Source organism: Sarcophilus harrisii, chromosome 5 (assembly GCF_902635505.1).
Source record: "Sarcophilus harrisii chromosome 5, mSarHar1.11, whole genome shotgun sequence".
Classification (NCBI taxonomy): domain Eukaryota; kingdom Metazoa; phylum Chordata; class Mammalia; order Dasyuromorphia; family Dasyuridae; genus Sarcophilus; species Sarcophilus harrisii.
The window spans coordinates 151,903,953-151,925,922 of NC_045430.1; positions in this window are offsets into that span (position 1 = coordinate 151,903,953).

The window sequence follows — 21,970 nt, forward strand, 5'->3', positions numbered from 1 at the left end:
AAGATGCTATAAAAACAAAGAGTATAAATAAAAATAAGATTTTTTAAAAAACAAAAAGAACATTTAACCAGAAAAGGAGATCAAGCTACATTGGTACCCATGAACTATTTACCAGATATGACTTCCAACATATTGGGTAGATCCTCAATGGAAGGACTTGAAACAGAATTTCAGTGTGTGAAAGAATATTGCCTGGTTTTGATGAGTACTGGAGAAGGCCATACTTATTTCAATGGGATTATAGCTTCAAATGAAATATTGAAATATCAATAATAATAGTAGTAAATATCAGAAAATAAATGCTGTAGTGGCAAATGGTTCCAGAAAGCCTAGTCTTTCCCTCTGAGTTAGCCCAGGCTTATATGGGCTCTTGAATAAAATCTGACCAGAGGTCACGCTTTTTCAAGTGATGCCATAGCCTGAGTCAATTCTGGAATCAACTAAGTGTTGGTGTGGACAAGCACTGGACCTAGTGTAGGGAAGAACTGATTTCAAATCTAGCCTTAGTAATAGTGGGCAAAGCCCAGCCCAGGTTCTTTAACTTCTTTTGCCTCTGTTTCCTCAAAGGTAAAATGGGAAGAATAAGAAGTACCTACATCTCAGAAATGTGAGGTTGAAATTTTGCTTTGTAAACTCCAAGAGGCAGCTAGGTGGTGCAATGGATAGCATATTGGAGCCTGGAACACCTGAGTTGAAATCTGGCCTCAGACACTTATTTACTTGTGATTCTGGGCAAATAGCTATGTTCTTGTGGCCACCTTAATTACACTGAGGAACTAAATATATCATAGTCATAGAAGGAAGTTCATCTTTCTTTTATGATGACTGTATAGACCTGAGGTTATTAAGAATGAATTAAAAATCTAGTTTTTGGCATCCTTCCTTGAAAGGCAAAACAATCTCAGAATGCATAGCATTCATGTTTTGGAAATAATTTCTCTAAGACCATATGTATGAGTGTCTCCAAATTTTTAAAAAATGCTTTGTATACTTCGAAACACTATATAAAATTGGCTTATTACTATTGTCATTATAATTATAACTATATAAGCTCTGAAGATAGAACTAAGAACCCATATTACAGGATTACCCTGAAAACATGAAAATTACCAGCCTATAGATCCTGTATTCTCATTATCTATTCAGTAGATAGTAGATTTTTAGACAGCTTTTAAACTCACCTGGTTTTTCTGGTTTCCTATATACGAGCCTTCTTAATTTTTTCCACTTGTGACCTCTTTTCACCCAAGAAATTTTTACATGACTTCAATATGTAGATATAGAAACTAGGCACATAAATCAAATATTTATTGGTAAAAAATCATAATTTGGCAATCCCCATTGTGAGCCCATGTGTTCAGTTATGTGAACCTATATGGGGTCTCAACCCAGAATTTAAGAAGCTTTGCTCTAGATTGAAGATAGCCTCTAGATTGGTATTTTGCCATTCAGTTATTGCCCCCCAGTAACAGGACTCAGTATCTTTAGGCTGATTTTTCTGAGGTCCTAAAACATATTCTGGGCCTGAATTTCCCCATTTGGGCCAAATTATTAGGATAGTAGTCTGACATCAATTTGATTTTTCTGTAGAGGGCTGGAGTAGAAGTTAGGAAGATCTGGGATTTTAGTTCACAATTTATTTGCTGTGTGATCTTAGACAATTCACTTAAGTCTTACTTTCCTCATTTTTATTATTTAACTAATAAAACTAATAACAGTACCTAACAGGACTATTTTGAAGTTCAAATTAAATGACATATACATAAGTCTTGTTTCAAATAACTATCCCACAGATGCTGCAGTTATTGTAACCATTGTCTAAGGTGAAAGCTAAAATAGACACTTGGGGGAAAAAAAGTAGGTTTTCGATGGTATTTTTATTTGTTTATTTACCTCTCTGTTCATTCATTCATTAATTTATTTGTCTTTTTAGGTAATACAAGTACATTCATTTTTTTACATATTTTTCAGTCAGTCATGTTGGGAGAGAAAAATCAGAACAAAAGGGGAAAACACAAGAAAGGAAAAAACAATACAGAAGGAAAAAAAGGTGAAAACAGCTTTGATCTGCACTCAGTCTCCATAATATGCTCTCTCGATGTGGATGACATTTCCTGTCCAAAATTTGGAATTCTCTTGTATCACTGAGTTGCTGAGAAGAGTGAAGTCTGTCATAGTCAATCATCATACAATATTGCTGTTCCTGTGTACAATATATTCCTGGTTCTGCTTTCTTTATTCCGCATTAATTCTTTTAAGTTTTTCCAGGCTTTTCTGAATTCAACCTGTTCTTCATTTCTTATAGAACAATAATATTTCATTACCTTCATATACCATAACTTATTTAGGCATTCCTCAATTGACAGGCACGCACTCATTTTCCAATTCGTTGCCACCACAAACAGAGCTGCTATAAACATTTTTGTTCATTTTCCCTTTTTTATGATCTCTTTGGGAGACAGATTTAATAGTGTATGCTGGTACTTTAAAAAATTAGTTGAGAAATGTTTTTGTGAAGAATCAGATCAGAAAGTAGTTTAATGTGAAATTCCTTTTCTTTTGGAGTCAGGAAGAAGCTAAGATACGTATGCTTCATTTGTGATATGTAAGGATGTATGAAAAATCTATGTGACAGAGAGAAAGAAGGTGAAGATGGACTTCTTTCTTTTGAGAACTGGCTTAAATGTTAGTTTATGAGGAAATCCCACAAAGAAAAGTTTATAGTGAAAATTCTATCAAGAGTTTGAGAGATTATGAAACTTTGCTTCATAGGGTGCCCAAAAAAAATACAGAGAGAAAGGATGATACTGAGAAGGAACCCAAAGAAGATGCTTTAAGGTACTTTAATTATTATCTGGAGTGAATTGAATGATTTCAGACTGTTTCCCAGGGATTCAGGCTGTGACAAATGTAACTCTATAAACTCCCCACTGTCCAAATTCCCCATGGCATGTACTTCAATTCTCTCTCTCTCTCTCTCTCTCTCTCTCTCTCTCTCTCTCTCTCTCTCTCGTTGTCGCTCACTCTCTCTCTGTCTCTGTCTCTGTATCTTTCTCTGTCTCTCTGTCTCTGTCTTTCTGTGTCTCTCTCTGTCTCTCCCTCCCTCCTTCTTTTATTCCTCCCTCCCTCCCTTCTTTCCTTCCTCCCTCCCTCCCTTCCTTCCTCCTCTCCTTCCTTCCTTCCTTCTCTCCTTCCTTCCTTCCTTCCTTCCTTCCTTCCTTCCTTCCTTCCTTCCTTCCTTCCTTGAGGGATAGAAAATCCTATGCAAAAAAGTTCAAAGACTTCTCGAAGTAAAAATCAGAAAAGTTGTTTATTTAATAAATTCTCATGAGAATGAGCAATTCCACCATGAGAAGGGAAAGAGAGAGAGAGCTCACGATAGAAGGGCTAAAGAACTAGGGAAAGATATACAGTTTTTATAGGTTTTAGTTACAAAGGATTACATCATGGGTTGGGGAACATTAAGGGATAGGTGCCCCCCCCCTTAATTGGATGTTATGCATGCCTAAAAACAGCAGATTCCCTGGTTCCGGGAGGTACCATACATCAGGCAACCTAGTTGTCTAAACATTGATAACTTGAACAGCAATAAATGTCATCATTTTAAATACATATATCTAAAATCTAAGTGAATATTGGCTAATACTCAACATACTTATGCAGGTCACAGAAACCTAGAGAAACTAAAATACAGGAAAGGAATTTAAACATTCTCGGAAGTTCTTCTCTTTATCTCTACTCCACACACTTCCTTCCTTCCTTCCTTCCTTCCTTCCTTCCTTCCTTCCTTCCTTCCTTCCTTCCTTCCTTCCTTCCTTCCTTCCTTCCTTCCTTCCTTCCTTTCTTCCTTCTCTGTCTGTTTCTGTCTCTCTGTCTGTCTCTGTTTCTCTGTCTTTGTCTCTCTCTCTCTCTCTCTCTCTCTCTCTCTCTCTCTCTCTCTCTCTCTCTCCTCCTTCCTTCCTTTCTTTCTTTCTTTGGAGAAAATCAGAGTTAAGTAACTTGCCCAGGGTCACATAGCTACTAAGTTTCTGAGGTTATATTTTAACTCCTGACTAGTCCTCCAGGGCTAGTACTCTGTCCCTTGCATCACTTACCTATATGCCCTTTTAATTGCTTTTCCAGTGGTAGCTAGGTGAAGCAGTGCATAGAGATGGATGTATCAAAGAATCAGCAGCACCTTGGTTCAAATCTAAACTCAGACATTTATTAGTTGTATGAATGGGGCAAGTCATTTAACTTTTAACTTGGTTTCCTCATCTGTAAAATGGGGATAATAATAGTAACTATTTCAGAAGGATTATTATGAGGATAAAATGGGATACTTGTTAAATGTTTTGTACATCTTAAGGTGCTATATAAATTCCAGCTATCCTCCTCCTCTTTATTCTACTGATCTCCCTCTACTTTTACTCAGTCCCAATTTCGATCAAGAGGAAGAATGCAATTGGTTAAAGATAAAACATTTGACTATAGGAGAGAGCAAAGGTATCTGGGCTCTCTTTGGGATAGAACCTAAGATCCTATTGGTTTTATCAACAGAATAAAATAATTATAGTGTTCCAATAGACTAAATTAACAAGATTTTAATAGTAGCATGATTTTCTGGGGCAAATTATCCAAAACAATCCACTTAAAGTTAATAGATTGTATTTTACAGTCACATATTTCTAAGAGATGTAGAATTATTTGACACTAAAAATCTGTCAGTTTGCCAACATCCCTTAGGTATATAATTGTGTATATAATTATAAGTACAATCTCAGATGACAGATTCATAATTACTCATTAAATTAGAGGCACAGTAGAATCAAAACTATTTTGTGGCAATAATTGGAAATAAACATAATTTCAGAAGTCTTCCTGTTTTTGCTACCTAGGAGCTACTTCTTTGTCTGTCATAGGTAGGTATAATCTTTGTTCCTGTTCTTGGGAGCAAAAAACAGGGATTTAGTAGGGTAGTTTATTATTTGTTCTTTTTTTTCTTAGACTCCTTTTAAATTATAGTTCTCCCTCAAAATCTCCTCCTCTCTGGTTCTCTAGCCGAATAGGACTTTGGAAGGACCAGCAAGGATTTATTTGAATCTATCTGCGGCCTTCTGGGAACATTGTGTTATTAGCCTGAGTGCCACTGACTAGGAAGAAACTAAAGAAAAACTTGGCTAAAGACTTAAACATATGTAGGCAAAGCCTGGAGTTTGGGTACTAACTCCAGGTAGAATCTGTTTATAAGTAGAATCCAGATATTAATGATGATGATGACAGCATTTAAGTTCGCAGGTCACCCTCAATGCTTAATCTCTTCCCTCTGAGCTTACTTGCAGTTTCTCCTGTACTTATCTTATATATACACGTTGTCTCCCACACTGGAATGAGAGCTTCTTGAGGACAGTGGCTGTTTTGAACTTTTTCCTATCTAGCAGTGTGCTAGAAGCTAGCAAGAACTTAGCCAATGATTGCTGACTTGGCTTAGTGAGGCTTTACCTAAGTCATCTCATTGGATCCTCATGATAATCTTGGGAGGTAAGTGCTAGTATTATCCCCATTTTAGAGATGAGGAACATGAGCCTGAGAGAAATTAAGTCACTTCTGAGGCTGAATTTGAATTCAGGTCTTCCTGACTTCAAGTCCAATATTCTATTCACCTACCTGAATGTTTTCCTTTTTTTGAGCACACCCACTTTGCCTGACATGGAACCCACTATGTTCCCTACTACGTGGGTTGGGGTAACCTCTTTTGATTGGCTGCCTGAATCTCCAAAACTGGTCAGGCCCAGCTGCTCACTCTTGGCTATCACCTTTTCAGCTGTGTTGTTTTTAGTAAATCTTCTCTGCTGCACCCAGTGTGGATACCATGAATTGGATACCATGAACTAAACCAGGGAGAGGAGGAGAAGCATCTGTCCCCTGCTCCCCTCTTAAGGAAGGGGGCCTTTGTTTCTGGTCTGATTGGTTTGTCCTCAGTCTTGGGTGCCCAAAGTGATCAGTGGAGCCAGGACTGTAGGCAAAACAGTGCAGCTGTGGAGAGTCAGGGAGCCCGGGACTCAGGTAAAATACAGTGTTTGGAGGTCTCTAGGAAACAGGCCTTTAGTCTCTCTGCTGGCACATGGACAAATCACTTAGTCTCCTTAAACCTCATTTTCTTCATCTATCAAATGAGGGGTTGGTCTATATGGCTTATGAGATCCCTTTTTAGCTCTAGATCTATTAACCTGTGATCTTTCAATCTGAAATGTTAAAAAAGTACTCAGGGACACAACTGTCAGAAGAAAGAAATAGAGTGATGGGGAGAGAGAGAGAGAAAGAGAGAGAGAGAGAGAGGAGAGAGAGAGAGAGAGAGAGAGAGAGAGAGAGAGAGAGAGAGAGAGAGAGAGAGAGAGAGAGAGAGAGAGAGAGAGAGAGAGAAAGAGAGAGACAGAGAAAGAGAGAGGAAAAGGAGAAGAGACAGACAGAGACAGAGACAGAGAGACACACACAGACAGAGACAGAGATGGAAAATACAGGCCTCTTAAAAAAGAATGGATTCTATCAATCTATAAGCACTTATTAAATGCCTGTTGTATGCTCGGTATCAGAGTCATAAACAGAAAGAATCAAACAGTCCCTACTATCAAGGATCCAAAGGAGGAACAACTCTCTCTATGAGATTGATCATTGATTATGTAATCATGACTGTTAGAATTAATTGGGCTTTAAAGAATTTGCAAGTTCTTTTTTAAAAAAAATTTTCCCACTTAATATAATTTTATTTTTTTTAATTACATGTAAAAATAGTTTTCATCATTCATCTTTACAAGACTTAGAATTCCAAATTTTTTCTCCCTCTCTTCTCTCCCCTTTTGCAAGACAGCAGACAATCTGATATGTCATATATGTATAATCATGTTAAATATATTTTTGTATTAGTCATATTGTTATAGAAGAATCAGACAAAAAGGAAAATACACAAAAAAGAAAAAAATACAAAACAAACTTTAAAAAGTGAAAATTGTATGTGTTGGTCGCACTCATTGGATGTGGATGGCATTTTCCATCACAGATCTTTCAGAATTGTCTTAGATCACTGTATTTATTGCTGAGAAGACCTAAGTCTATCATAGTTGGTCAGGTTTTTGTGCTCTTCTCATTCTTCCCACTTCACTCAATTTCATTTCATCTAAGTCTTTCCAGATTTTTCTGGAATCTGCCTGTTGATCATTTCTTATAGAACAATAGTATTCCAGCGCATTTATGTCCCATACTTGTCCAGCTCTTTCCCCAATTGATTGGTGTCCCTTCAGTTTCCAATTCTTTGCCACCCCAAAAACAGCTGCTAAAATATTTTTGTACATGTGATTCCCTTTCCCTTTTTTATGATCTTTTTAGGATATAGACTCAATAGTAGTATTGCTGAATCAAATAGTATGCACATCGTCTCTCCCTCTCTCTCCCTCCCTCCCTCCCTCTCTCCCTTCCTCCCTCCTTCTCTTCCCCCCTCCCTCCCCCTCTTTCCCTCTACCCTCTCTCTCTCTCTCTCTCTCTCTCTCTCTCTGTCTATTTCTCTTTCTTTAGTTGCAAGTTCCTTAAAAGCAGAAGATGGATAGTAGTTTTCATTGTATCTCCTGTGACTAGTAGGCACTTCGTGACTATTTGTTGAATAAAGGACCAAATGTTATCTCACAAGGTGTTCTCAGAAAAGATAGTGGACAGAGCACCCAACTTGGAGTCAGAAAAACTATCTTTGATATCTCTGCTTATGGGATCTATGATAAATGTCTAAACTTCTCTGAGTTTCAGTTCTCTCAACTATAAAATGAAGATAATAATATTTAACTTACCTATTTCAAATTGCTTATAAGGAAACTGATGTGAACTTTAAGCCATTATTATATAACTAGATCTAGTGCTTAGCACAGTGCCTGATATATAGTTTTGTTTTCGTTCATTCACTTTTACTTGTGTCTGACTCTTTGTGACCCCCTTTGAGGATTTTTTTTGGCAAAGATTCTGGAATAGTTCGCTATTTGTTCTCCAACTCATTTTACAGATGAGAAAACTAAGGCAATAAGGTTAAATGACTTGGCCAGGGTCACATAGTAAGTATCTGAGGTCAAATTTGAACTCGGGAAGATGAGTCTTCTTGATTCCAGGTCCAGTATCCTATCCACTGTGCCTCCCAGCTTCCCCTCGGTACACTGGTGATTCTTAAAAGCTGTTTATTGGCTGACTGATATAACACAATCATTTAAGGATTAGGAAATAATCCAGTGATTGTGATAATATAACAAGTAAAATTAGATAATCTTATTTAAGGATAGGGAAGATTGTCTCTTGGGAAGAGTTGACTCCCTAAGGTTAAGACTGAAGCAATTTTCAATTGATTTTGCTGTCTGGCACTTAGTAGGGAACTATTTAAATGCTTATTCTTTTTCCCTCCTTCCCTAACTTGAATTGAACTGATTCATGGATATGATTTAACAAGTTTTAATATCCCTGCCCAAGGCGTTTAAAAGGGAGGGAGAAACAGAGAAATGATGTCCAGGGTCAACAGAGCTGTAGCTGTACCCCTGCTATTTTCAGTGACAGAGCTATAACAGCCAAGTGGGACCTCATGCCTCTGAGCATTTGGGAAGTGCTTCCTTTTCAGAGCTGGGTTTCAGAGACAGGTGCATGAATTGAAGTCCGGAATAGAGAACTAGAACTCTGGAGAACTCTCAGGACGCTAGAGATGGCGATCCTGATCTCATAGCATTCACAGAAACAGTAAAGCCAGTAATAGTAATAGTAATATCCAGCTCAATTTTTACTCATTGTCTGAGAAACTAAAATTATCCCCAGCTAGCAAGCAAGCAGCCAGTTTCCTAGCAAGTATTGTGACAGATGCTGTTGCTGGCCCCCATCATTTCACATTTCTGGCAGATAAGTGTTTATATATTAATCTGATTTCTCATGAGCTGGGAGGTGGGGGGCAAAAAGAAGAAGCAGATTTGAGTCTGAAAAGAGTTTTTCCTTAGAAGTAGGAACTGTGGAACAATGAGAATGTTGTGTTCTGAGATGAACGGGTCTATTACTTTTGAGTTATTTATTTAATTTAATTAGATTGTTGTTTAACCGTGACTTTGGAGGTAGGAGACAGAACAATTCAACTAAAATTTGTTAGGTCCCTACTATATTCCCTAAGCACTGTGCTAAGTGTTCAGAATACAAAAATATGGGAAAAGAGTCCCTATTGTTAAGAAGCTCACAGTTTAATGGGGGAAACACCACAAAAGCAACTGTACAAGAAAGATTCAAGATAAATTGGAAATAAGGAAGGTACTATCATTAGCAATGTCAGGAAAGGCTTCTTGTACAAGGTGGGGTATTAACTCGGGCTTGAAAAAAGGTAGGGAAACCAGGAAAGTGATTGAGGAGGGAGAGATTTTAGGCAGAGGGAACAGCCCATGAAAATACATGCAATTAGGAGATAGAGAATCTTGTGGGAGAACCAGCAAGGAAGCTAACATCCCTGGAATGCAGATAATGCAGGGATGAGTAAGGAAGGAGTACGCCAAGTTATGAAGAAGTTTGGATGCTCAGTTTTCCAATCAGTAAAATGGCAAGACTGAACAAAATAGTCTGATCTCTAAGGTGTTTTACAGCTCTAAAATTCTGGATTTAATGCAGGAATTTATCTTTATTCTTTTATTTATTTTTGCTGAGGCAATTGTAATTAAGTGATTTGCCTAGGGTCACACAGCCAAAACACGTTAAGTGTCTGAGGGCATATCTGAACTCAGGTCCTCTTGATTTCAGGGCTGGTGCTCTATCCACTGCACCACCTAACTGCCCCTCATGGAGAATTTTTTAACCTGGAGTCTACAGACTTTCTATAGATTTGCAGACAGATTTTAGGGTATCTGTGAACTGGATAGGAAAAAAAATGGATCTTTATTTCAATTTACTTGGTTTTTTTTGTAATCTTGTTTATTATGAATTTAAAAGTCTTCTTCTCAGAAGGAATCCATAGGGTTCATCATATTGTCACAGGGGGTCTCTGATGCAAAGAAGGTTAAAGACCCTCTGATCTGATCAGGTCTGGCTGAAGTTTTGGCTCTGGAACAAAATTCCAAAATATAGTAGAAATGTTGGTAGTGGAACAAGCTGAACTCAATGTTAATTAATCAGTTCTCTTTTCTTTACCTTTGTAAATATGACATTCAATTTTTTGTCTTTATATGAGAAACTATAAAGGGATTTGATCTGATGTAATGCACTAAGTAGCATTTGTAATCCTGCTTGAGTTTCCAACTCAAAAGTAATCCTTACACCAATTAACCAGTTTGGACTATAAGCATCTTGAGGATGGGGTGGGTGGTCTTTCGCCTCTTTTTGTATTCTTAGTAATTAGGATAAAGATTAGTCTATAGTAAATACTTCAATAATTGTTTATTGATAGATATGTGTTCACATACATATATCTATACATATACATACACATTTCTCAAGATAGCCATCAATAAGGATTCAAATTTATATAGCATTTTAAGCTTTGCAAAATACTTTCCTTACAACAGCTTTGTGAAACTGATAATACAATTAGCATCCCCATTTTACAGATAAGGAAACTGAAGCTTTGAAAATGTAAGTGACTTTCCCAAGCTCATATTGCTGATAAGTATCTGAAATAGGCTTATAATGCAGGTGTCCCGATTCAAAGTCCAGAATTTTAATCTTATTTCTCTAACCCTAAATTCATGGGAAACAAAAAGGACAAAGTTCATCAAAGTAGAAGATATGCTTCAATGAGATAATTCTCAAATCTCTGCTTGACTTTGATGGCAAAACTGGCAGAACCGAGACCTAGAAGTCAGTTGTTATGACTTGTAGGACCATTGGTCACTAGCTCATCGTGTGACCTGAGGAGGGAACTGTACTCTGGGACTGAAGTTCCTCATTTGTAAAACTGGAGTAGATGCCATTTAAGGTCCCTTTCAACTCTGGGTCTCATCACCATTATACTTTTGTCCTGAGATTAAATCTATGAACTTGTTTAAAAGGACATATTGCTGTTATCCACACTGTGTTTTTATCTATTTTGAAAAACTGGCTGCTTAGTTAAGAATTTAACTCATGTGCAAATCTGTAACTAGGATGAAGATCTGAAAGTTATCTTCGTCTTCTGGTATTAAAAATTGCTCTTTTTAAAAAATTTTTATTAAATTAAAAAATAAAAAAATTAAAAAGAAGATTTTTAAAAAGCAACAACAACAACAAAATCAAACCTAGAACCCAATTAGTTAGGATAATTAGCTAAAATGGGAAATGATGATCTGGTGGCATTTTGTGGGTGCCTTTTTTGGTCCTTGATGCATAGTATTGTGGAGGATACATACCTCAAGCAAGTAGGTGGTGCAATGGATAGAATGATATCCAGGAAGACTGGAATTCAAAGCTGGACCAGATACTTAGTAGCTGTGTGACCCTAAGCAAGTCACTTCACCCTCTTTGCCTCAGTTTCCTCATCTATAAAATGAACCAGAGAAGCAAAAGGTAAATCATTTCAGGATCTTTGCCAAAAAAATAAACAAACAAACAAATCCAAAGGGGTCTTAAAGAGTTGGACACTACTGAAAGCAACTCACAAACAACAACAAAAACACCACAATTGCCAGTAATAGCCCTGGGTAGATATGAGGGGTAAAAAGGCAATTATTAGTGTATTTTTATTTCTCTTAACTGAAATCTAGAGCACCAAATTGTAGAACTTGAGTATCATCCATGCCATCATCAGTCATTTACTAGCTGTGTGACTCTGGGAAAGTCACCCCTGTTTACCTGTTTCCTCAGTTGGGCAGAAAGTTGCCCAACACTGCACAGCCAGATATTGGGAAAATTGAGCCTCAGTTTAATGTTCTTATCACTGGATTTCATTATTTCCTGTTTTATCCTGGAAAGACACTTCACAGCTCTGGAACTCCCCTCTGTGATCTGTCTGCCTGAGAAAGTCAGAATTAGTTTAGAACCTATAGCACAAATTCAAGGAAGTAATAATTGGAATTAAAAAAATCAACAAAAACTCTCAGAAGCTAGTGCTGAGCTAACAAACACCTACTAAGAAAGGAAGGAGATTTTTTTTGATAAGGGTGTAGCTATAAGTGTTATATATATATATATATATATATATATATATATATATATATATATATATATATATTTACCATGGTCAGAGTACAAGTAACTGAAGCTCAAAGATTAGAGGCTAATCAGCTTCTAGATCAGAAATTGGCAAATTGTGCTTCTGTGGCAAGGGTTACTGAAGATGATGATATACATCATAATGTTGTTCAGTCATTTCTGTCTTGTCTGATTCTTTGTGACCCATTTGGGGTTTTCATGGCAGAGATACTGGAGTAATTTGCCATTTCCTTTTCCAGCTCATTTTACAGATGAGGAAATTGAGGCAAATGGGGAAGATAATCATAATAACATATGAATTTAGGGGACATGTGAGATACAGCACAGTATGATGCTTAGGGAGCTAGTCTCAGGAAGACCTGAATTCAGATTTCTTCTTTAACACACACTGACTATGATCCTGGAAGAAGAGAGACTTTGTGTGTGTCCTAAGAGCTTAACTTGGTATTTTGCCCATAGTAGGATAATACATATTTTAAAATTGAATTAATAATTAACTGATAACATTTAACTGACCTTTCCTGGGGGTGTTTGCTTTGTAAAAGTGAACCTTTAATGTTGGAAAAAGTAAGATTCAGAAGAATGAAGCTATAATGATAGAATGGCCCAGGCTGAGTGGATATTTACTGGCAAAGAATCATCCTATTTTATCTAGCTGGCTAAGTTTGGTTTTAGATACTATATGCAAGATTGTAGGAAATGATTAATTCTTTTTATCCTCAGCACCTAGCATAGGACCTGACATACAATGGATGCTTAATAAATGCTTCTCAATTGATTAACAGAAATTCACTAGATATGAGAGAGAGGGGAGTTTTAGCTTTCACAGGGGTAAAAATGATCCTTTCTGAAGAATATGCAGGGAGCTTAGTGGGTTGTAAAAATAGTCTGATGTGGGGAGGAGAAACTAATATAAATTGGGAGGGAGCAGGGCTGCCAGGACAGAATATATTGCACATTTTTATGTCTTTCTTGGCAATATGATTAGTATTTGTTGATTATCTTTAGCATTCATTATAAAATGGGAATCTCAAATTAAAATCATATCTAAAAGGGTTAGGTATCAGTCAGTCTAAGACTAATCAAACAAAAAATTACTCATTACATATTATGACCAGAATATAATGATTTTAATTCTTAACAAAATATATATATGTTGCACGTTCAATACATGTACTATACTAGATAACAACTTGTGAACTTACACCATGAATTGAGCAATTCTGTTATTTTCAACTCTGTACGAACATTCAGTTCTGGATGTCAACAGTATGAATGTAGTATCCTCCTCTAGGTAGTTGCAGCTTTCCTGAATCAATTATTCAAAAAAATATAGCTTTTGAATGAAAAAATGTTGCAATTTGGGGTATAGCTGTCAGGAATAGGGAAGCTATATCCCAATCTTACTCTGCCTTCATTAGATCTCTTCTGGAGTTTGTGTTCAGTTCTGGGTATCATAGTTTTTTGTTTGTTTAGAGATTTGGGTTTTTTTTGGAGGCAATTGGGTTTAAGTGACTCATCCAAGATCACACAGTTTTATTTGCACTCAGATACTCCGGACTCCAGAGCCAATGCTTTATCTACTGAGCCACTTAGCTATCCCTGGCTTTGTATTTTTAAAAGATACTGGTAAGTTGGAGGATGCACAGAAGAGAGCAACCAAGATGGTAGAAGGCCTCTGGTCTGTGATTTATGAGGATCACTTAGAGAAATTAGGCATGTTTAGCCTGGATGAGAGAAGACCTGGGAGAAAGGGAGGACAGGGTGGACATGATGACTACCTTCAAGTATTCGAAGGGTTATCTGAAGGAAGGAATTAAGTCCTATTCTCTTTGATTCCAGAGATCAGAACCAGGACCAACAAATGAAAATTACAAGGAGAAAAACTTAGACTTAATGCTAGAAAAAACTTTCTAACTATTTGAACCATCTTAAAGTGAATGGACAGGTGATAGATTCTGTCTCCTTGGATGTCTTCTCAAAGAGACTAAGTCACTACTTTTTAGGTGGTGATTCCTTTTATGTAGGTTGGAAATGGTCCCTGAGGTCTCTCTGAATTCTCAAATACTGTGATGAGCAAAGGATAGAGAAGTAAGCAGACCTGAGGCTCTCAGCCACATCTCTTCCTTTTACTTCATCCCCTTCCTTTGATTTCACTGTCATTATCCAGGCTCTGGAAGATAATCCTCTGGGTCTCCTCAGCCCTATTTCTTCTTTGAACCAAACTTTACTACAGCAGCCTCTTAATGTGATGAGTGGTTGCCACTTTCTCCCCTGGCTCATCAATGAATGAATATAAATGAAAACTTGCTACCTTTAAAAAATTATCCTGCGTGGCTCTCTTCAACAAGATGATTCAAACCAGTTCCACTTGTTCAGTGATGAAGAGAGCCATCTACACTCAGTGAGAGAATCATGGGAACAGAGTGTGGAACACTACAGAGCATTCTCACTCTGCTGTCATTTGCTTGCATTTTGTTTTCTTTCTCAGTTTTTCTTTTTCTTCCTTCTTGATCTGATTTTTTTGTGCAGCAAGATAACTGTATAAATATGTTTACATATATTGGATTTAACATGTATTTTAACATATTTAACATGTATTGGACTACCTGCCAGCTAGGGGAGGGGTTGGGAGAAAGGAGGAGAAAATTTGAAACAGAAGATTTTGCAAGGGTCAATGTTGGAAAAATTACCCAGGCATATATTTTGTAAATAAAAAGCTTTAATAAAAAAATTATCCTGAACTATATCTGCCTCTAGACTATTGTTTATAACTTCTCAGTGAATCCTTGTTGTTACACCAAAAAGCTCACAGCAAAAAAAATCTCAAAATAAAAGATAAAGAAGAAAATTGGAAAACAAAATTATAGAGTTGGTTTAACATAATCCATCCATTCCCACCTCCCCCAGTTCTGATTTCTTGCCAAATTTTTCTTGAAAGGCTAGGGATATGTGCTTAGAGAAGATTCGTTACTTGTTTTTAAACAAAACAAAACCCTCAAATCTTTAGAACTGTCTCAGGAACGTAACATTCCAGAAAGGATTCCTTTTTTATCCCCTGAGGTGAGTACTTTATTTACTGAGGAGACTGGTACTGGCTGGGAAAAAATGTAATCTTCTTTAGGGGTCAAGGTGATAGGACTTAAGGATTGGAAACATAAACAGACCATAGAAATCCGTGAGAGAGCATATATAGTTTATATTGGGAGAGGTTTAACTAAGTTTAAAGACAGAAAGATATAAAGTCACATTAAATATCAAGAATAGAATTAAAAAAAACAATTCTTTATATATTACTCTTAAGCCTAGAGACATACAGTGTTTCTGACTACTTATTATATTGTTATCTATCTCTAAGCTAAAAAAACACATGTATATGACTATGCAGTGATCTTCACCAGATAGGATCTCTTCTCAATAGATTCCTTCCTATAACCTTTACTTTGGAATCCAAATCAATATCCTGCCATTGTAACACATTCCTGACATATCATAAGTGCCTGTTAAATGTTTATTGATTGATTAATTTGTGAAGGGCAATATATTATGGCTCTTGTGTACTTATTGTCCATTATGCATGTGACACAGTCATCAAAAACTTGAGAATGTAAATTTTAATTTGATAGTGTCAATGTTCAATCTGGATAATTTATGTCCTGACTCATGGCTCTTGTGAGCTGAATTATCCAGTTTATCTGTCTACACGGAGCAAATCAATCTCTACTTTGTTATATCAATGAACTTCAAGTTTTGTATCTAAAAGTAACTTTCCTCCTAAATGTAAGAGACTGAAGTCTACTAGTTCTTTCCCTTTCTCCCTTTCTCTTTTTCTCTCTTTCTTTCTTCCTCTCTCTTTTTCTTTCTTTCTTTCTTTCTTTCTTTCTTTCTTTCTTTCTTTCTTTCTTTCTTTCTTTCTTTCTTTCTTTCTTTCTTTCTTTCTTCCCCTTCCTTCTTTCCTTCCTTCCTTCCTTCCTTCCTTCCTTCCTTCCTTCCTTCCTTCCTTCCTTCCTTCCTTCCTTTCCTTTCATCCTTCCTTTCTTTCTTCCCTTCTTCCTTTCCTCTTGTCCTCCTTCCTTTCCTCCTTTCCTTCTTTCTTCTTTTCCTTCTTTCTTCCTTTCCTCCTTTCCATCTTTCTTCTTTCCATCTTTCCCCCTCCCTCCCTCCTCTCTTCCTGCCCCTCTCCCTCCTTTTCTTTCTCCCTCCCTCTCTCTCTCCCTCTCTTCCTTCTTTCTCTCTCCTTCCCTCTCTCCCTCCCTTCTTCTTTCTCTGTCCTTCCTCCTTTCCTTCTTCCTTTCCTCCTTTTCTTTCTCCCTTATTCCCTCTCTCCTTCCATCCCTTCTTCCCTCCCTCTTTCCCATGCCTCCTTCCCTCCCTCCTTCCCTTCCTCCCTCTTTTCCTTCTTCTAGCTCTAGCTTTTGTCTTGTCACTAATCTGCAGAGTGACCTATGTAATACAAGTCATTTAACCTTTCCCCTTTAACTCATCTGCAGAATGATGGAGCGAGAAGTAAGGGTAAAGACTAGGTGACCTCTAAGATTACTTCTAGCTCTAAAATTTCATTATGTTGTTATTACAAGTTATTATAAAGCATGTGTAATTAGACCTTAACCTTTTAGCCTGACAAAATAATTCATACATTTTGAAAGGTAGAATTGGAGCAAAGTAATTACTATCAGGCTCACAGAGAGACCAAGACAATTTCCACAATGGCAGACCAAGGAGGCAATTTCCAAAGCAGAAGGTCATGGCTATTTTTCAAAACTCCTTCTTGGCTCATGCAAAAACCTTAAACCATGGGACAACTTGGGGGAAAGTGAGGTTGGGGAATATAGGGCTCTTGTTGGATTTTTGTTACATTCTCATTATAGAACCAGAACATAGGCCACCCGTTTCCCACATTTTGCATTCTAGGGATGTAAATCATAGGAAAATGAGTTCTTCACTCCCTCTCAAAATCATTTTGTTCCCCACAGGTCCTGGCTACAACCAGGTCAAATTGCTGTTAGATCCCTCATCTGGGGGCATTCTTTTCCACTGGGATGGAACCCACCCTCACCTTACCTTCCCGAACCCATAAGATATGTCCTTTATCAATGTGAATTTATCTGGTTCTCACTGGCTGAATGACCATCACTTCCACCAATAGCAAACTCAATCCTGGCTGTCTCATAGTCATCCTGACTCTATCATTTGCTACCCTTATAACTCTGAACAAGTTGTTCCATTTGTCTGAACTTTAGTTTTCTCATTTGTAAAATGTTTAGAGGACCTTCAAATTCTCTTTCATTTCTAAATACTGGGTAAGAATTGTGTGATCCTCAGGAAGGCAACCAAACATGGCTGTATTCCTCTGTATTTCCCCAGAAAATGTTTTATCCTTTAAGATCACTTCAGCCTGGAATTCTCACTTCTTCAGTATCCTCTGCCCCTTGGATCCCCTTCCTTTCTCGGATTTTAAAGAGGATGCCCAGGTTGGCCATTTCTTCATGTCTACCCAGCTGCACTCTCTGGATTTCTCCATCCTGCTCTTCTCTTGGTTACCTCCTTACTCCTCTCAGGACAGTCTTTTGCCTTTCTTTATATCTCTATCACTTAGCACAGAACCTGGCACATAATAAATGCTTATTGATTGACTGACTTTACCTGTAAGACTTAGTTTCTTCACATATTAAATGAGGATGATAACAAGATTGACTTTACAGGGATGTTATGAAAGTGAAATGAGATGATAGTTGTTAAGCATGTTACAAACCTTAAAGTACTATGCTACTAAAGTACTATAAAGTATTCTAAAGTACTAATACTACTATATAAATACATTTTATGATACTAATAAATTATAATTATAGATATCTTCCTTTCCAGTTCCTTCCATTTTTTTTTGGTACTTTATTAAAACCTGCTTTCTCCTAACTTTTGCCCATAACTTTTGACTGTTTTTTCTGGGCTCTCCTGACTCAAAGGGCCAAGAGGCAGAACTTTTAACTCAGAATTCTGGGAGGAAGGCTGAGAAAAGAATCTAAATCAGAACTTCTTAAACTTTTCCTACTTGTGACACCTTTTCATCCAAGAAAAATTTACATGACCCTAGGTATATGAAATAAGTATACAAATCAAATATTTACTTATAATAAATCATAATTTTGTGACCCCCCCCATATTCAGGTACAAGACTCTATATGACATCATGATCCATAGCTTTAGAAGCTTTTATTTAAAGCACAGACATTCCTGTACTTGGTTGAAGCAGATTGGAGGAGACCAAGTTGTTTGAAGTGGATCAAGAAGGCTATGAACTAGGTAACAATGCCGAAGGAGGGCTCCAAAGGTCCATGGATGATAATAACAAAGATTGAAAAAGAATATAATGAACATCAAAGGAGGAGAAGTAGTCAGCAAGTAAAGGGTCTGAAAGTAGCAATGGAGAAACAAGAAATAAACCAATTCTTCCTGGCCTTATGTATCCAGGGCTGTGAGAGAAGGAGCAATATAACTTGTAGTATGTAACAAAAGATGTGATGAAGACTTGGGAGAAAATTAGGGTTCGGTGAGTACCAGAAGATGGAGGGAACTTGAAAAGGAGAATTTAGAGCTGGAAGGACTCTTGCAGTTCATCTAGTTACCCCCTTCCTGCAATCCCCTTTTCCCCCTTCCCTCCCACTTTACAAATGAGAAAATGGAAGCCCAGAAGGGTGGAATGAATTACTGAACATGGTGGAACCAGCATTCCAACTTGGGACCTCTTATTCTAACTTTAACAGGCTTTCCACTGTACTTCTCAAGAAGATTTGAGGAGAGTGCAGTAGGAAGGGAGAACGAGTAGGAGGACGATTAGGGGAGAGTAAGGTAGCAACAGATTTGACAAACTAATCACAACAGCTAATCCTGTACCGATATCTGGCCCACAGTGGGTAGAATAGCTATCCCATGAGCAAGGGAAGGAGGATTATTAGGAGGTTAATGCTGGAAGGGAATAGACTGAAGGCTTTGTTGTGGGCCAGAGTACTAATAGAACACTCCTACACCACCAGTCTACTTCTAGGACTGAAGTAGACAAATAAATTATTGAGTCTTGGGGCAGTTTCTGATAGCTTTGTTCCTAAGTGGATTGATCCAGAATCTTGCTGTGGGTCTTTCTGGCAAGGACAATATAAAGTCAGCTGTAAGACTCTAGTTGTGAGTTCTTAAGACATTAGTGAACTTCCTTGTTTATGAATTTTAATCTTCTTGTCAGAAGTTTTGACCTTCCTGTGAACCACCTTTTAACTGGCTTGGGAACTGCTTTTACCTAGGAGTATTTGAATATGTTTTTTTATCAAATGGATTGATTATTTGAACATTTGGGCTCTGAGAGATTCATTGTTGTTTTTATTGTTTGATCTGTACAGTATCCGACTCTGTGACCCCCTTTTTTGAAAGCTTTTTCAGATCTCTCTAACCTGTGATGTCCTTCATCCACAACCACCCTGTATTTGTTGATATATTAATATCAATTAATATTGATATATTAGTGATATATATCTTTATATTTATTCTGTATATTCTAAATTTGTTTAATTTTCATATGGGGAAAAAAGGACTTAGTCTCAATTTCTGGGATTTTGACTTGTTGATATATTTTGATTTGAACAGTTTCTTTTCATCATCCTTTCTCTTTATTCCCCTCCTTTCTGTTAAATTATCTATTTTTATTGATAGACTGGACTTGGGATTTCATTTGTTTTACATTTATGAAAGTCATATGAATAACACCTTTGATGGCAGTGAGCAGCATTAACCTTGATAAATATGATGCCCATTCCCAGTTGCAATTTTTCCATTTTGCAGAGGATTTTGACTTGACTATAGCCTGATTTCTTTTAGGTTAAGCAATGGGGGCTAATGCTAGTTTCTTTCTTTCCTGTTAAGCAATAAAGATTGTGACTTTTTCTTTAAAAGAAGGCCACTTAGCATTCTTCTAAGACTGAAATTAAGGTTCTAGTCCTTGGATGATACCACCTACTTTTTCTAAGAGTCAGTGACTATGGAAATGCAGACCTTCCATAGACCAAAAATGGGTAATGTTTATCTTATACTCTGACTAGGATAGACTCAGAAGGAAAAAAAAATCTCCTCAAGATTTCTGCTTTATTTTAACTCTGTTAATATGTGAACGATAATAAACTTTTGTGACTTTTCAGGGCGTATGTAGGTGTGTAGTACAATAAGAAATGTTTTTTTGATATGTTTATTGATTCTATTTTAAGTAAAATAAAATTGTACAGAAGGTCATTCTTGGGATAAACACATGACTACTTTGTATAACATAATCTTTGGCCCTTTTGTGACTTGACTTTTCTTCTTTCAACAGAAACTGAAAGGCTCCCCACTGCTATATATCTCTCCATAAACAAATTCCGTACAATCACATATAGACAAGAAGCTTACTAAAGTGAGCTTCTCCTTTCCTTTCTCCTTTACTAAACCTTTACAGATTAAGCACATTTTAAAAAGTAATTTGCTGTTAGGAATTCCAGGCTTGCCTCCTGCTAAGACTTTAGCTCTCCCAGCTGGCATTCTCCCTGCTCTTCTACTTAATATGGTTTGGCTGTTTTTGTTGTCCTTTGTCCTTTGTTCTCAAGGAAGACCATAAAATCAGGATGGAGATGCCCTGTCATGCAGGTGAACTGGATTTAAGTGAGGGAGGGCTGTGCAAAGTCACCAGCCTTACTTTCCCCTCCAGAGCCATCTGGATCCAGTGATAAGATATAGACTAAGATCCCTGGAAATGGGCCTGGATGAAATGGGATGAATTGGCTTTTTTAAACTTCATCAGGTCTTGGTTTGATTGAGACCACCCATTTAGTAACTAAGACTAGGTAGCAATTGAGGCAAAGTCCTTTTCACTGAAAAAAAAAACAAACATCTAAATAAATAAATAAACAAAAGAACAAACAATTAGATGAATGAATCTGGGAGGGGAAGATCCTCAGGATTTCTGAATCCTGAAGCAGAAATGACTGCTATTTATATTCAATCTGAGTCAACCAGAACTCAAATAATGACCAAATGGAGCTTGGCCTAGGACTTATTGGTGGTCAATGAGAATTAGATTGGATCTATATCTTGCATGGTATGGCAATATCACAGTGAATAGAAAGCAGGGATTTTGGAATTAGGAAGACCTGAGTTTGAATATTGCCTCAGACACTAGGCAATGTGTGACTTTGTGCAATAATTTAATCCCTCTTGGGGTTCGTTTTCTCATCCATAAAAAGGGATTAATAGTACCTATCTCCTAGGGTTGTTGTGAGGAGTAAAATGAAAACACACATAAAGAATTTTGCAAATACAAATTATGTAGATACTGCTATCATCATTATTGTTAGCATAATCATTATCATTATTACTACTTTAATCAGGGCCAGGAAATGTATGTATTGTATATATACACTCCACATATATCTATGGCAAAAATAATTGCACAACAAAACAACAAAGGTAATGAATTTTGTTTGCTGTGATATATGCTTTCAGTGTAGGGCAACTATATGGTGTAGTGGAAAGTGTACTGGATTTTACAATCAGAAATACTCATCTCACAAAGTTCAAATCTGGCCTTACACACTTACTAGTTATGTAATCCTGGGCAAGTCATTTAACCCTGTTTGCCTCAGTTCCTCATCTGTAAAATCAATTGGAGAAGAACATAGCAAACAGTTCCAGTTTCTCTGCCAAGAAAACCCAAGTGGAGTTACATTTTAGGTGTTTTCCACACTACTGATCTCACAGATCCTTCCTGAAATTTTGGTGATAGGGTTCTGAATTTAAAATTATG